The sequence below is a fragment of the Mytilus californianus genome, unplaced genomic scaffold (assembly GCF_021869535.1).
Source record: "Mytilus californianus isolate M0D057914Y unplaced genomic scaffold, xbMytCali1.0.p SCAF_6, whole genome shotgun sequence".
Lineage (NCBI taxonomy): Eukaryota > Metazoa > Mollusca > Bivalvia > Mytilida > Mytilidae > Mytilus > Mytilus californianus.
In genome coordinates this window covers 11,348,124-11,363,794 of record NW_026262712.1, presented here as the reverse complement: position 1 = coordinate 11,363,794, position 15,671 = coordinate 11,348,124, and the positions used below count along the sequence as shown (strand labels likewise).

Here is a 15,671-nt window from a genome sequence, read left to right as displayed (position 1 = left end):
ATCTAGCGTCGTACTACAGTACATGATATATAAGACATGAAGATGTTATTTTTTATAGATCAGCTAAATTATCTATAGTAAAGGATCCTACAAATTAATGTTAGATACAGTCACAGAAATAATTATATTTATAAGTACGTCTGAACCAGTGACAACAAGTTTCCAGTGGAAAGGTTACACCCGGCCACCGAAAGCTTCATTTTTATGAAGCCCAGGTGGTCGTGTGGTCTAGCGCGCTGGTTACAGTGCAGGCAATTTGGTGTCACTATATTGGGGGACATTCTAATAGGTTGACAGAAGAAAGGGGGACATTCTAATAGGTTGACAGAAGAAAAGGGACATTCTAATAGGGTAACCCTTAAATAAGAAAGGGGGACATTCTGATAGGGTGACCCTTAGATAAGAAAGGGGAACATCCTGATAGGTTGACAGAAAAATAAGAAAGTTTGACATTCTAATAGGGTGATACTAAAATAAGAAAGGGAGACATTCTAATAGGGTTACACTAAAATAAGAAAGTTTGACATTCTAATAGGGTTTCACTAAAATAAGAAAGGGGGACATTCTAATAGGGTTACACTTAAATAAGAAAGTGGGACATTCTAATAGGGTGACACTAAAATAAGAAAGTTTGATATTCTAATAGGGTTACACTAAAATAAGAAAGGTGGACATTCTAAAATAAGAAAGGGGGACATTCTAATAGCGTGAAACTAAAATAAGAAAGGGGGACATTCTAATAGGGTTACACTAAAATAAGAATCATGAATTGTCAATTCACTTAGATAAGACATTAATTTTCCTGGTTATTGATTTAATATGTGACTTTGTGGTATGTGTTTTACTCATTAATGAAGGCTTTAATGTGATCAATTGTTGTTAATTTCTGTGTCATTTGGTACGTCTCTTTTTAAGAGTAAGTAAAATGTCTTTTTGGCAATCAAACCTCATCTTTTTTTTTATATCAAATGATTTTAACAATCATTCTACATATGAAAATATAAGATAAAGAACGCTATGTTTAAATCATAAAAAGGATAATAGTCTTTCAAATATAAGACGTAGCAAAAGACCACTTCTACCGAAAAAAAATAGACCTTTGTCAAAAAGAAACACTTTACGCAGTGACAACACATGGTCTTGATTGCCTGAATTGGAACAGACAAACATGTACTGGCAATACAAAGTCTAGATTGCCTGGCTTGGTACAGACATATATGTACTGGCAACATATGGTCTAGATTGCCTGGCTTGGTACAGACATACATGTACTGGCAACACATGGTCTAGATTGCCTGACTTGGTACAGACATATATGTACTGGCAACACATGGTCTAGATTGCCTGGCTTGGTACAGACATACATGTACTGGCAACACATGGTCTAGATTGCTTGGCTTGGTACAGACATATATGGACTGGCAACACATGGTCTAGATTGCCTGGCTTGGTTACGGTACAGACATACATGTATTGGCAACACATGGTGTAGATTGCCTGGCTTGGTACAGACATACATGTACTGGCAACACATGGTCTAGATTGCTTGGCTTGGTACAGACTTACATGTACTGGCAACATATGGTCTAGATTGCCTGGCTTGGTACAGACATATATGTACTGGCAACACACGGTCTAGATTGCCTGGCTTGGGACAGACATATATGTATCTTGAAAAAGTGTATTAAAAGCTTATCTTACCTCCTATAGATATATATATAGAATAATACATGGCTACATCTGTATTGCATGCTGTATCACCACTCAACCAATATCAGCCCTCTGGACGTTCAGCCCTCTAGCTGGACTGATATTGGTTTCTCGTGGTGATACAGCATGCAATACAGATGTTGCCATGTATTATTCTGTTTATCATATATCTTAATAGAATCAGATTAATGGGAAATCCCTTTTTTTAAATCGTCCGAAATTATAAGCTAGAAAAGAACATTATGATTTCCCTGTTTTTTCTAGATAACTTGTTTTTTCTATAGACTTCCTTTTTTGCTTAATATCCTCATCGTAATGTCCTCTATAACCTTATTACATTCTCAATATACGTTAAGGCCATGTTTTAAAATGCATCTACTAACGATACTGTCTAGGCTATTATTTCAACAAAAATTACTATTTATCAAATAAATATCGTAAGATGCAGAAATATTTAAATATAAAGAAGAAGATGTAGTATGATTACCAAAAATTAACAACTATAGGTCACTGTACAGCCTTCAACAATGAGCAAAGCCCATAAGTTGTATTATTTATTAAATGGCAATGATATTATTCATGATCATTTTAATTTTCTGACGAGGTGAACAGCAAGAAAAATATTTCTTGAAAAGTTTGCTATTTTTAATTCTAACCAAATTAAAATCGTATTTTGCATTTGTGTTTAATCCATCAGGTAATGAAAACAAACTTCACAAAAATTATGACCAAATAAACAATAAAACTTCAGATATTTCTACATCTTATTGTGTCTTTTATATATATATAAATCGATTGTAAAGTTACTGGGTATTTTTGGAACTAATTTTTTCCTATGCAAGGAAAAACAGCAACTGAACGTCATAGGTCAAACGTTTACGTCATTCGAATTATGACGTCACGCCAGGTATGCAATTCGGGTTTTGCTATGAGATACGGATTTAGCTGTGCGATACAGGGTAGGTGATACAGACTGGAAAAAAGAACCTTTATTAGATATACAAAATTGCTGTATTTTGCACTAAAAGACATATTAAATTACGCCATATTTATAGATATATGACATCTGAATCAAGTGTTAGACACTTCTGCTGAATAATCATATACTGCGACGATAGTAGAGTCGGCAAATAAGCTATATTTTTTGCATGTTTAAAATACAGAATCTCTTAAATCTTTTGAAAATTTTTCGATGCCCCCCTCCCATCTGAAGTATTTAAAATTTTAATACCCCCGCCCCCTTTTCCATTCCCTTAAATTTTCAAGACTCCCTTAATTCCGCCCACCTCCCCCTTTTCAGGTTACAAATGGCATATGCTTTTTGGTTATTCAAATAGCGCTTTGTGTTGCTGTCTCAATGACGTATAGACCTACATACACTGTCTTCTTAGACCATATGAAACGGAAATACCGTTTGCGCAGCGTGGGCGGTTAAAAGCTTAAGTTTTGAACTGAAAAGAATGAGACAAGTTAACACTATTAGGCTGAAGGAGAGACAGTGAGAAAAAGATTTACAAATTGCATTTCGGTTCTACGAATTGGACCAATCCGGCTGCCGTAGCGACCCCTTTGACATACACCCCAAAAATGAGGCGGAAGATGCAAATGAGACATTCAAACGCATAAGTCAAAGAGAAAATGACACCACCTTGACAAAAAACGAAAAACTATGATAAGACAAATAGGTCTACCAAACACTACATAGACTTTTAAAACTGAACAACACGATCCCAACCAAAAAACCGGGGTGCTATCAGGTATCTTGATGGGTAAGCAGATTCTGCTTGCTCATGTGAGTACACATTCGGTGAGTAGTCTCATTCGGTAAGGTCACAGTCAAATACTCCCCTTTTTATATATCGGAAGAATTACCAAAGGTAGAGAGAAGATTGTAGAATAAACATTTAAGATATTCTGTTTAAATTATGTAAATAATCTTGTTATAGAAAACTTGTAACTTAATGGATCAGGAATCAAAATGACGATTGACCTTTTTTCAATCGTTAACTGGAGACTGAATACGTGTGCATAACAACATAATCAATCGTATTATGCAGTAATGAAAAATATAGAGCTAATGAAAAACCGGATTTAAAAAAGAATTAACTTAATTTTTTCAAGAAGTGGATATCGTTTACTATTAAAAACGTAGAAAAATCACAATAAATCATTCATTGTATATATTCCGTATCAAATTAATTCTCCACTAAATCTTAAAATGATTTGTAGTTAATATGCCAACACAAAATTACTTCTTAATATGTATATCTATAGTTATTATATATTTCTGCTAATACATATCATTTCAGTTAGGCGGAAGTTCCTTATGAATTAAAAATAGATAACGGCCGGGAACTTCCATCATGTATATTTCCCAAAGCACTCAAAATACATTCAATATTTAACATCCCCGTCACATGAGCATATGCCTCTCAAGTACAGAATCCTACCAGTGTTGTCTTTAATTAAATATCATTAATGTTGTTTTTTTTCTTCATGGCATTTTACAATGAGGTTTTGACAGTTTCTCTGAAGTATACAAACAACTGTTTGAAAGTTATTTAAAGGCTTTAACAAGAACAGATGTTGAGAACCATAAATTGACTTTTCACGACTATTATTTTCTTGTCATTGGTTTGCCGTATACAATTTTTCTAATGAATAATAAGAGGGGAAGACTAATGCATGTAATGTGATACGAAAATGGACCACCCCATCGCATGTTTATGATTTATAGGTTTTAAATATCGGTGAACTATTGTTGCCTTAATGGGTCATTAGCTACGAGGTAAAAAAAAAAAATTGATTTGTTTTATGTTCAATTATTAATGAAAGTGATATAGTGAAATAATGATTCGCTTTAAGTAGCCAATTTGGTTCAATTTTGTCAACATAAGCTAAGATACATCGCCGATGAATTGTTCACTTGCAAGTGAATAATTCGACCTCATTGAATACGTATTCATGTGACCTTCAATTTGACCCCTTAGCTTGAGATGGGTTACGCATGTATTCGGCTATTAAAAGGAAAAGAATGTCAACATAGAAAGTGAAATAAGGATAAACATACTTTTTAACCTAAAATAAGAAATCAAACAGACCTAGAAAAATCCAATTGCACGTGGTCGCTATCTGTTTATATCTATATTTATGTTTATATCGGGTTATATGACCGGAGTTCATCGCGATGGTTAAGATGACGTACAGACAAAAATACACACGAAATGTTGATACATATTATCAAGTCAGTGTATTGTTAATCGTTTATTTTAGACTTTTTAATTTGGATAAACGCTTTAGTATGTCATAAATCAAATATGAGAATTTGAGTCAAATAGGTGAACATGAATTTGAAAGCTAATGCTCCATTAATTTACTTCACAAAAGTCCTTATAAAGAACGATATAGCCGGGTTGGAAAATTGTTCGTTTAAACATTTTTCTAAAGTTACTACGACCATTCTTTCTACAGTATAAGATGGTCTTCAGCAATATTTGGATGAGGTACATTCAACTAAAGTTGTTAATCAGCTGTGGATTCTTAATAAAGATCTACTCCAAAATCTTCAGTCACAGTCTTTACAAGTCTGCAGTAATATCAAAATATTAGATTTTTCTACGGTTTACACTTCTTTTCTCCATGCTCAAATCGAGTGATCGACTAAACATGTTTAACCCCGCCGCATATTTGCGCCTGTCCCAAGTCAGGAGCCTCTGGCCTTTGTTAGTCTTGTATGTTTTTTAATTTTAGTTCATTTATATGTTTTGGAGTTTAGTGTGACGTCCATTTTCACTGAACTAGCACACAATTTTATTTAGGGGCCAGCTGAGAACCACCTCCGGGTGCGGGATTTTCTCGCTGCATTGAAGACCCATTGGTGGCCTTCGGCTGTTGTCTGCTCTTTGGTCAGGTTGTTGTCTCTTTGACATATTCCTCATTTCCATTCTCAATTTTATTTTATACATTTTATCATTAAACAGAACTTAATTAAGCAACACAAATTAGATTTTCAGGTAAGAATTCCTTGTTTGAGGTAATGAAAAACATTACAATACTGAACATGGCAAAGAACAACACTGGTTCCAACAACACATACACCGAAAATGATCTCATTAACGTCAGTGCTAAACTTTTTGGTCGACAACATGTTTTATAGTTTAGTTGATTGATATTTACAGACAGTCGGTATTCCTATGGGTACTTATTGTTAATCCCTACTGTTCGATTTTGTACTCCTATGAAACAGAATTCACACAGACATTTCTTAAGAAAAGATGAAAAGAATCTTCAAAAGTTCTTTAATTCCCCTTTATATAGACTGATCATGTCACTCAACAACCCACAATTCAGTGAGTGCATACATTTCATATATCCCAATGAACTTGAGATTAAGGACAATACCAAAAACAAGAAGTTATGATTCATATCTTGATCTTTTCCTCGATATTAACACAAATGGACGACTTCAAACTAGAATCTATGACAAACGCGATGATTTCAACTATCCAATACTTCCCATTTCTTGTCAGTACTTATATCCCTCTGTCCTATGATATGGAGTTTACATATTTCAATTAATACGTTACGGTCATGCATACCCACAATATATATATGGAGTTAATTAACAGGAGTGTGCTTCGTACACAACAACTTCTCTAACCGAGTTATGAGGAAGAACGACTGAAATTGACACTACATATTGGTAACTTAACCTGTCACAATCACAAATTGGTTGACTGATACAATGTGTGTGTCTAAACCCACTAGAGACGATTTTTCTCTGATTTTGAACTTTAGATACCAGAATTATCGTTTTATTTGTAATTTTACCGATTGTGTCCAAATCTCGATTGCATATAACAATGTACTTATACCCTGTATATATATTTCCAGGCGATGAAATGGCTTATCAAAATGGAATATCATTTCAACAAGGGACGCCGACAACGATAAAAGATATTATAGTTGTTAAAATAAATTTAAAGGTGCATTTTGGTAATAATGCCCGTCACAATGCAAATATGAAATGACAATATCTTCGAAGGCTCAAACAACATTTGCTGATGGGATCAACTGGTTCCAATGGAGAGGAGACTTTTACTCACCGATGATGATGGTTAAAGTTGACTGATAAGTTTGCAAGACAAGGAAAAGGGTTTTGAAGACATATTAATGCACTACATATCAAAACGATATACGCAACCCTATTTACAAACTGACAACAAAGATTTGAATGGAATTGAATTGTACATTCTCGTTTTCTTATTATATACACTATATGTCCTTTGGTTGTATTGTGTGGATGCTGTCTAATTGTCTACTTGTTTTTTTTCTTTTTTCTTTTCTGTGTATATATTAGTTTTTATCAACGCTTTCTTGTTTCAACATTATTTTTTAGTATAATTATATTGGATGTTTTTTGTTACTCGAGTCTTTATTTTTATGGACACATTTTTCGTTGACCAGAGTGTTATTTCTCTTGAATATACGATTTTCGATTCGTTTAGAGATTATGCGGTTTCCGGTCCAGAATATGCATGAAATTATTCCCATTAGACTTTTGACCATTGAAAAAAAACTACTGTTGCCTCTATTTACACGACTTTTTCGCTACTTTTAAATTTTGTTTTCTTAACAAGATATCAAAACTATAGCAAAGATGAAATGGTAAAAACAATTTACTGATAAAAAAAAAGATGTGCGATATATCAATGAGACATCCACCAAACACACAAAAAAAGGATAGACATCTAGAATCTGTTTATGTTTTTATTTTATATATACTCTCCTGTTTTGTAACCAATCATCACAACCTACAACACAAATATAACGAACATTATTCATTAGATCGTTATATAGCAAAACACAAAATTAGTTGTGGATAAGTCTTCATCTCCCCGAATCATTCAAATGTAGATTGAAAACTGTAAAAAAGTATGAAAACACAATATTTGTAAATTAAGGATTACTTCAATTTATCATCTTATCATTATTTTTTATTTATTATAGGTTTTGGATTTGGCTATCATTTTCATGTTCCTTTTGGTCATTTAACTCTTCTCGTATTTCTGTACTTATACATCCTTGGCTTTCAAATATTTGGCTTTGAGCGTTCCTGATGTAGGTTATTATAAACCAAGCAGGTTATGCTACCCCTTCCCGAGCATCTGAAATCATTCCAATGCCTAAAGATATTTGGTTGAGTATCTATGTTAATTGATGAAACACTATAAACAGATGGCACATAGATTAATAACAAGAGAAAAATACCTTCTATGAAGTTATTTCCCATCCATAACGAGCATCATCTCAGTATGACAAAACGCACAGCATTTGGAAGCATATTGTAAGTCGTAGCACATGAGAGCCGTGACACCACCGAACTCATTTATTCGAACGTTACGGCACCATTCCGTCGATTCATCGTTCTGGCATGCAGACCTGTACTCTTCTATAAAAAAAAATGACAATTGGATTATGTCTTTGAATACTTGCTAGGATAACATCAATATCTTCTGAGACTTTAGTGATATATTCAATAGTTTGTCTGACGAAGTAAAATTTTAATTTATGTTTACATTTTTTAAAAGAGTATGAAATATAACTCAAATTAGGTTTTATTTTTAATTTCAATCTTTTCCTTTCATATTAGGAATATTATTCTTTTTCAACTGTGCAAAAAATTGAAAACAACACGTTTAATAATTTCATGCGTCGGAAGCGCTTTTCTGGATTTACGCTCAATGCCAAACATTTGAAATCCGAGGGATGTATAAGAACCGAAACAGTTGAAGAGCTATATGACAAAAATACCTAAAACAAATAGCCAAATTCATCTAAGGTCAACTTTGCCTGAGGGAGTTGAAACCTTAGTTTCTTTATAATTTCAAAATTTATAAACGGACAATTTTAGAAAAGTTTGTTATAAATCATGTCAGTACCGAAGTACTGACTACTGAGCTGATGATACCCTCGGGGACTGATAGTCCACCAGCAGAGGTATCAAGTATGACCTCATCAGGTATTCTTAACAAGTATTTACCATTCTGGCAGTTTAATTTCTTGTGTAGATATATATATATATATATATATATATATATATATATATATATATATATATATATATAAAATTGAGAATGGATATGGGGAATGTGTCAAAGAGACAACAACCCGACCAAAGAGCAGAACACAGCCCAAGGCCACCAATGGGTCTTCAACACTGAACACAGCGAGAAAATCCCGCACACGGAGGCGGGCCTTAGCCGGCCCCTAAATAAAAATGTGTACTAGTTCAGTGAAAATGTACGTCACACTAAACTCCAAAAAATATAAATGAACTAAAATTAAAAAAACAAAGGCCAGAGGCTCCTGACTTGGGACAGGCGCAAAAATGCGGCGGGGTTAAACATGTCTTTGTTCGATCTTTGTCAGCATTCAATTTGTTGTACTATTATCTTGTAAAAATAAGGAGATGTGGTATGATTGCCAATGAAACAACTACCCACCAAAGTTCAAATGAAGTGGATGTTATGTAACAATCCAACATACGGATTTAAAACCAATAAATGATTTTATTTTACTTTATTTACATTCGCTCAATAAAGCGATAGTATAAAACAAAAAGTGGTTAACATGTTCTTATTTCTGTAGCATTTGTTATTTCACTGGTCGATATTAAAAAGGAGGATTGTTGAAATCTGAAGAAACTTTTTTAATACCTTCCACATGCTTATGTCTCTTTCCAAAATAAGAAATCTCGTCAGTGGTCGACTTATTGTTATATTTCTAGTATGCTTTTATCAAATATAACATTCTTGATTTAACCCACTCATCTGTGCTCTCCAATGCACAGCATGTTTATCAATAACTGACAAAGTGTTATATAAAATTGAGAATGGAAATGGGGAATGTGTCAAAGAGACAACAACCCGAAGAGCAGAAAACAGCACAAGGCCACCAATGGGTCTTCAACACAGCGAGAAAATCTCGCACCCGGAGGCGGGCTTCAGCTGGCCCCTAAACAAAAATGTGTACTATTTCAGTGAAAATGGACGTCACACTAAACTCAGTTTAAAAGAAGTCCGAGTCAGAAAACCTGCAATGTGGCTGATCTTTTGCTCCATTTGAAATGCATCAGTGTAACTAACAGGTGTTTCTTTGCTTTGTTGCTTTGTAAAGGTTATGTAGGTATGTTAATTATTCCAGAAGATATAATACGTTTGAATTATACTTACACTGTAAAAATTGTGCTTAGAATTTAAACGTGTTGCAAGACTTATGTGCTTAGGAAAGTGTTAAATTTCTAAACATAAAAAAATAAACATGTTTTGGCTCTCAGCACTTCGCAATAAACATGTTTTGGCTCTCAGCACTTTTCAATAAACATGTTGCTGTGCTAAACATGTTTAGCTACTTTGTCAAGTATATAAAGCTAAACGTGTTTAAATTCTAAGCATTTTCAATATTTAGACACTTTCCTAAACACGTTTAGAATTACAACACATTTAGGCCGAATACGGCATTCATATCACGTGCTAATTTTTGAGCGGGAAGAGGAAACAAAGAACCCGAAGTCAAAGGCCACGCTGTTTACTTCTGACCATAACTGACCGTAACTTGACTGTTTCAGAAAGGTAAGGAGTTATGATTATACTGTCTTTTATTTTGTACTGCCAATTTTAAATGATTATTGACAGTTATAAGCATCATTTACAAGTACACTACCGTATGGTCAATGCAGGAGAGAAAAGGGGGTACCATCCCACAAAACAAGTTATAGTAAGAGCTTTAAGTGTTCAAACTATCTTGTGTATAGATGATAAGAGTTGTTTAATGTTCCATCATGCAAGTTTGCATTTATTTTTTTATTTATATATGTTCTTGGAAAGGAGTTTGTGAGGATAATTTTCGTTCAGTACTCCTCGGCAGATTATAATGGAACATGAAGGGTAGCGGAATCTGCCGAGTCTTATCAGGATGTGGTGCATCATTCGCAAGTCCAGTGTCATATCGAGTTCATTGTTTTCGTAAGCACTTCCGATATGCACAATCAACATTTCCTCAAAATAAATAGAAAGATGCTTGTTTATTTCAATAGTTATAAGCGGTTGTGATTTTTTTTATAATTTTATTGATATGTATTGTTTTATTTTAGATGAGAGAAGTGCTGAGGAAATCATCATATGTCTTGGCATGCTAAAAGAGGAGATAAAGAACAGTAGCAAATATGCTGCTAGGTAAGAATCAAAAGTGTATTTGATTTTAAAAATGCCAATATATATTTGATCAAATGAATAATATTAAGCATGAAAAGAAGTTTTATATTAAAAATATCAATTGATTCATCAGTAAATTTATGTTTTTATACCACGGTACTAATGTTGTTATCTGGATCTTAAATCGTGTTTTTACTTTTTGGTGTTGTAGTTCGTATTCTTATATTTTTAGATTAATTCTACTTAGTTGCTTATCAATATTTTTCTATATTTCAGGCCATTGACCAGCAGTTGGGTACTAAGAAAGGAGAAGCTCTTATTGACCTGTAAAATGAAAACAGGACATTTTCAAATTGTTTTGTTGTAGGGATGGGGTACAAGTAGAAGATTGGTCAATATTATGTACATGTACCTTGATATGAATTTATTTTTGATTGTGTTCAATGATAAACTGGAAATAAATGATAACATAAATTCCTTTGTTTTTATATGTTGTAATTTTGTTTTTAAAGCTAGAATTAGTATAATGATAATTTCATTTCAAAAGTTCTAGACTGTTTTACGAATATTTGAAATGAAGAAAAAATGCAATAGTCGAATGACGTGAATTGAATTAAAGAAAAAACTCATTGAGATTGAAAAGGTATTAGTTACATTCAATTTGATATGGAATTTCCAGTTTCTTAGTTTGATGCATTGGCTCTTTTTTGTGATGGTATGAAAACCTGTTTTATTGAGAGCTATCATACGTTTTACAGTCAAGCCTTCCGGAATATTAGTTTAATTGGGGCCTAATGAAGTAACGGCTTCTCACAATAAAATGATAAACTTGTTTCTTCACGACCCTTTATAGTCTAAACATGTTTACATTCAAAACACTTGACAGCTAAACTTGTTTCCAGACAAAACACTTCTCAGCTAAACATGTTTCCAGATACAACAATTCACAGCTAAACATGTTTACAGTCTAAGCACTTTTTAGCTAAACATGTTTCTAGTCTAAACGCTTTACAGCTAAACATGTTTACAGTCTAAGCACTTTATAGCTTGACACGTTTAGGCTGTTAGCACATTAAGTATTAAACATATTTAGATTTAAAACATGTCAAAAATCGGTTTCATACATGTGTTTAGGAAAGTGTTTAGGCTCTAAACACATTTTTTAGAGTGTACCAAACGCCAATGGTGTGGTTTTGCTGAAACCACATAGACAAGCAAGAAACAAATCGCTAGTTGTAAACAGACACGCATATTCATCCAGTGACTATTGAAGATTAACCCGGCACTACATTCAATAGTGGATATGTTTAACGCGTAAAGAAGTATGTCTATTAAGTAAGCGGAAAGTAGCTAATAACCTCACAGTTTTTCTCCTTCGCCATTCTTCCCTTCGGTTTTTCCCATGAGAATTTTTGAATCATTAATAATACCTAACAAAGTCAGAAAAATGAATGTAGAATCATAAAAGTTTGATATTGTCTCTGAGTAGGGTTATATGTCATCCCAATGACTGTTACCTTGTGATTAATTGATTGGGTGATAGGTTTGCTTGACGTCCAGTGGCAAATATAATGTACTTATTCAGGACGGGAACATATGGCAACATTAAAACCAGTAGGTAGGTACTGAGAAGTGGGCTGAAAATATATAAATAATTAAAACGACGACATCAATTCCCCATGCATCATTAAACTCCATGTTTAATACCAGTAACGGAATATAACTAACTTCTTTTAAGGTAGCATAGGAGTTTAAACAAAGACAATTATTGATACTCTGCGCAAATGTATTAAACATCGAGCTTTTTCCTAAAATTTAATGAAAAATTATTTGGTCACCGAGCTCAGTTGTCTTTAAGCTAAAAAAGTTGTGAAAAAAATTGACACATTTTGTAAGGATGATACAGGTAAAAAGCATTAGTATGTGGAGATAGCAGAAAACCCCCACACAAACAACCTTAAATTGTTCTTTTGGGGAAATGACCACCAATTTAAAAACAAAACTTGACCTATGTACGGTCAGCAAAAATAAAAGAAGAATGTGTCTGAGGACACGAATGCCCCCGCTCAAGCTTTGCAATAAAAATGGGATAAACGGACGGACGGGAAGCCATTACATTTGCGCGCATTACCATTACATTTGTGCGCATTATCGTAACGTTTGCGCGAAACTTTTTATTACATTTATGCGTATTCATTTTACAGATAACCACAAGTAAATTTTGCAACTACCCCTCCCGTCAGTCTTTAAAGTTCCCTGCTCACCAACGAGGGCGTGTTAGTGGGTTTTTAAGCACGATATGTCCGTTTTATTAATATCAGAGATTTTGTAAGCACAAAAGCCTTAAAGTTTATTAAATTCTTTCATATGTAGAAACAAAGATTGGTTTGAAAGTTTGACACTACCTTATCACGAACTGGACATCACATCCTAATATTTACAATGATGATGTTAATAGAGCTCGTAAATTTAGATACGATCAAATATTATCAAGCACAAGGAACGATGTTCAAACAGGTGCAAGTGCACATAGTAGCAAATAGAAGGGAAAAAATATGCGCAAATAGTTGCTAATAGAAAAATGACATACATATAAAATTGAGAATGGAAATGGGGAATGTGTCAAAGAGACAACAACCCGACCATAGAACAGACAACAGCAGAAGGTCACCAACAGGTCTTCAATGCAGCGAGAAATTCCCGCACCCGGAGGCGTCCTTCAGCTGGCCCCTAAACAAATATATATACTAGTTCAGTGATAATGAACGCCATACTAAACTCCAAATTGTACACAAGAAACTAAAATTAAAAATAATACAAGACTAACAAAGGCTAGAGGCTCCTGACTTGGGACAGGCGCAAAAATGCGGCGGGGTTAAACATGTTTATGAGATCTCAACCCTCCCCCTATACCTCTAGCCAATGTAGAAAAGTAAACGCATAACAATACGCACATTAAAATTCAGTTCAAGAGAAGTCCGAGTCTGATGTCAGAAGATGTAACCAAAGAAAATAAACAAAATGACAATAATACATAAATAACAACAGACTACTAGCAGTTAACTGACATGCCAGCTCCAGACTTCAATTAAACTGATTGAAAGATTATGTCTTCATCATATGAATATCAGGCACAATCCTTCCCGTTAGGGGTTTAGTATCATACCATCATAACATATATGAGAAGAACATAACCCGTGTCATGCCAACAACTGGTTTTTAAATAAATGTGTTTAGTGCCGATGCAAAGACCCTATAAGTGAATCAATATTAACGCCAAAATATGCAATCTTTAATGACCTGACAACAGTATCGTAACTATATCCCTTCTTGATAAGTCTATTTAAAGGTTTTGTTAGTTTCAGAGGTGAATACTGACATTTTTGTGCTTTATAAAGAATATTTCCATAAAAATTGGATGTGAAATACCTGAACGTATAAGAAGTCTGCATGTTGAGCTATATTTACGAATGATGTCCTTATACCGATGATAAAATTTAGTAAATGTTTTGACTAGTTTGTGATATCGAAAACCCTGGTGTAATAATTTTTCAGTAATACATAAATTTCTCTCGTTAAAATCTAAAACATTGTTACATACACGAGCGAATCGTACAAGTTGAGATATATAAACACCGTAAGATGGTGACAAGGGAACGTCACCATCTAAAAATGGATAATTAACGATAGGAAATGAAAAATCATCTCTTTTATCATATATTTTAGTATTAAGCTTTCCGTTAATGATATAGATATCAAGATCGAGGAAAGGGCAGTGGTCATTGTTAGTATTAGCTTTATTTAAAGTAAGTTCAACAGGATAAATTTCTTTAGTATACGTACTGAAGTCGTCATTATTGAGAGCCAAAATATCATCCAAATATCTAAAAGTATTATTAAATTTGTGTATCAGATGTTGTTTCGATGGGTCTTTACTGATTTTTGTCATAAATTGTAACTCATAGCAATACAAAAAAAGGTCCGCAATAAGTGGTGCACAGTTAGTCCCCATTGGAATTCCGATAACCTGACGATATACGGAATCTCCAAAGCGAACAAAAATGTTATCTAGTAAAAATTCAAGGGCATATATAGTATCAAAGCATGTCCAATTGACATAGTTTTTTTGTTTATTGCTACTAAAAAATGACCTAAAAGAGTTTGAACATATGTATTCACATTCTGACTTTTTAAATGCCCATTTAATTAGGTGTGTGAATTTTTTCTTAATGAGAATGTGAGGCAATGTGGTATATAGGGTAGAAAAATCAAAACTTTGAACAGATTCAAAATCACCAATATATATATATATATGGGAGTTTAATCCTTTCCGTCTAGAACTTAATACATACAAGGAGAATATTAATTGTTATTGGTAAGTCTAGGTATCATCGTGGTTTGTGAAAAGTTAAATCTTTAGGTTCTTTATCAATTAAATCAAAAACAGATGTTAGTATATCAATATTCTCAACATTAAGAAGCCAGATCAGTTTCTGGCTAAAAATCAAGTGCTTAAGTTTTGAGTACTTTAATCCTAGAATACACGTATAGTTCCTCTTAGTTTAAGATGAAGTGCAAAAATATTAAAGAAATGTTGGTTTTTTTTTTCATTATCTGATAGCGAAACATAGTTTTCTACTTTGAATCTGTTTAAAATTGTCGAAAAATAATCACTCATCACATTTATTCTATTTTAAAAATTTGTTTCCGGTATCTTTTAATCCGTTTTAGTTTTGCTTGGCAGGA

At 33.5% G+C, this 15,671-nt stretch overlaps 2 long non-coding RNA genes across 2 annotated transcripts; one reads left to right on the top strand and one right to left on the bottom strand.

Annotated features, from left to right (window-relative positions):
- Positions 1–7,465: 7,465 nt before the first annotated feature.
- Positions 7,466–9,518, bottom strand: LOC127706042 (uncharacterized). Its single transcript, XR_007984160.1, has 3 exons — positions 9,429–9,518; positions 7,981–8,161; positions 7,466–7,523 (listed from the first exon to the last, which is right to left on the bottom strand). It is a non-coding gene; the product is annotated as an uncharacterized LOC127706042 (long non-coding RNA).
- Positions 9,519–10,878: 1,360 nt separating this feature from the next.
- Positions 10,879–11,402, top strand: LOC127705515 (uncharacterized). Its single transcript, XR_007983899.1, has 2 exons — positions 10,879–10,946; positions 11,202–11,402. It is a non-coding gene; the product is annotated as an uncharacterized LOC127705515 (long non-coding RNA).
- Positions 11,403–15,671: the final 4,269 nt, after the last annotated feature.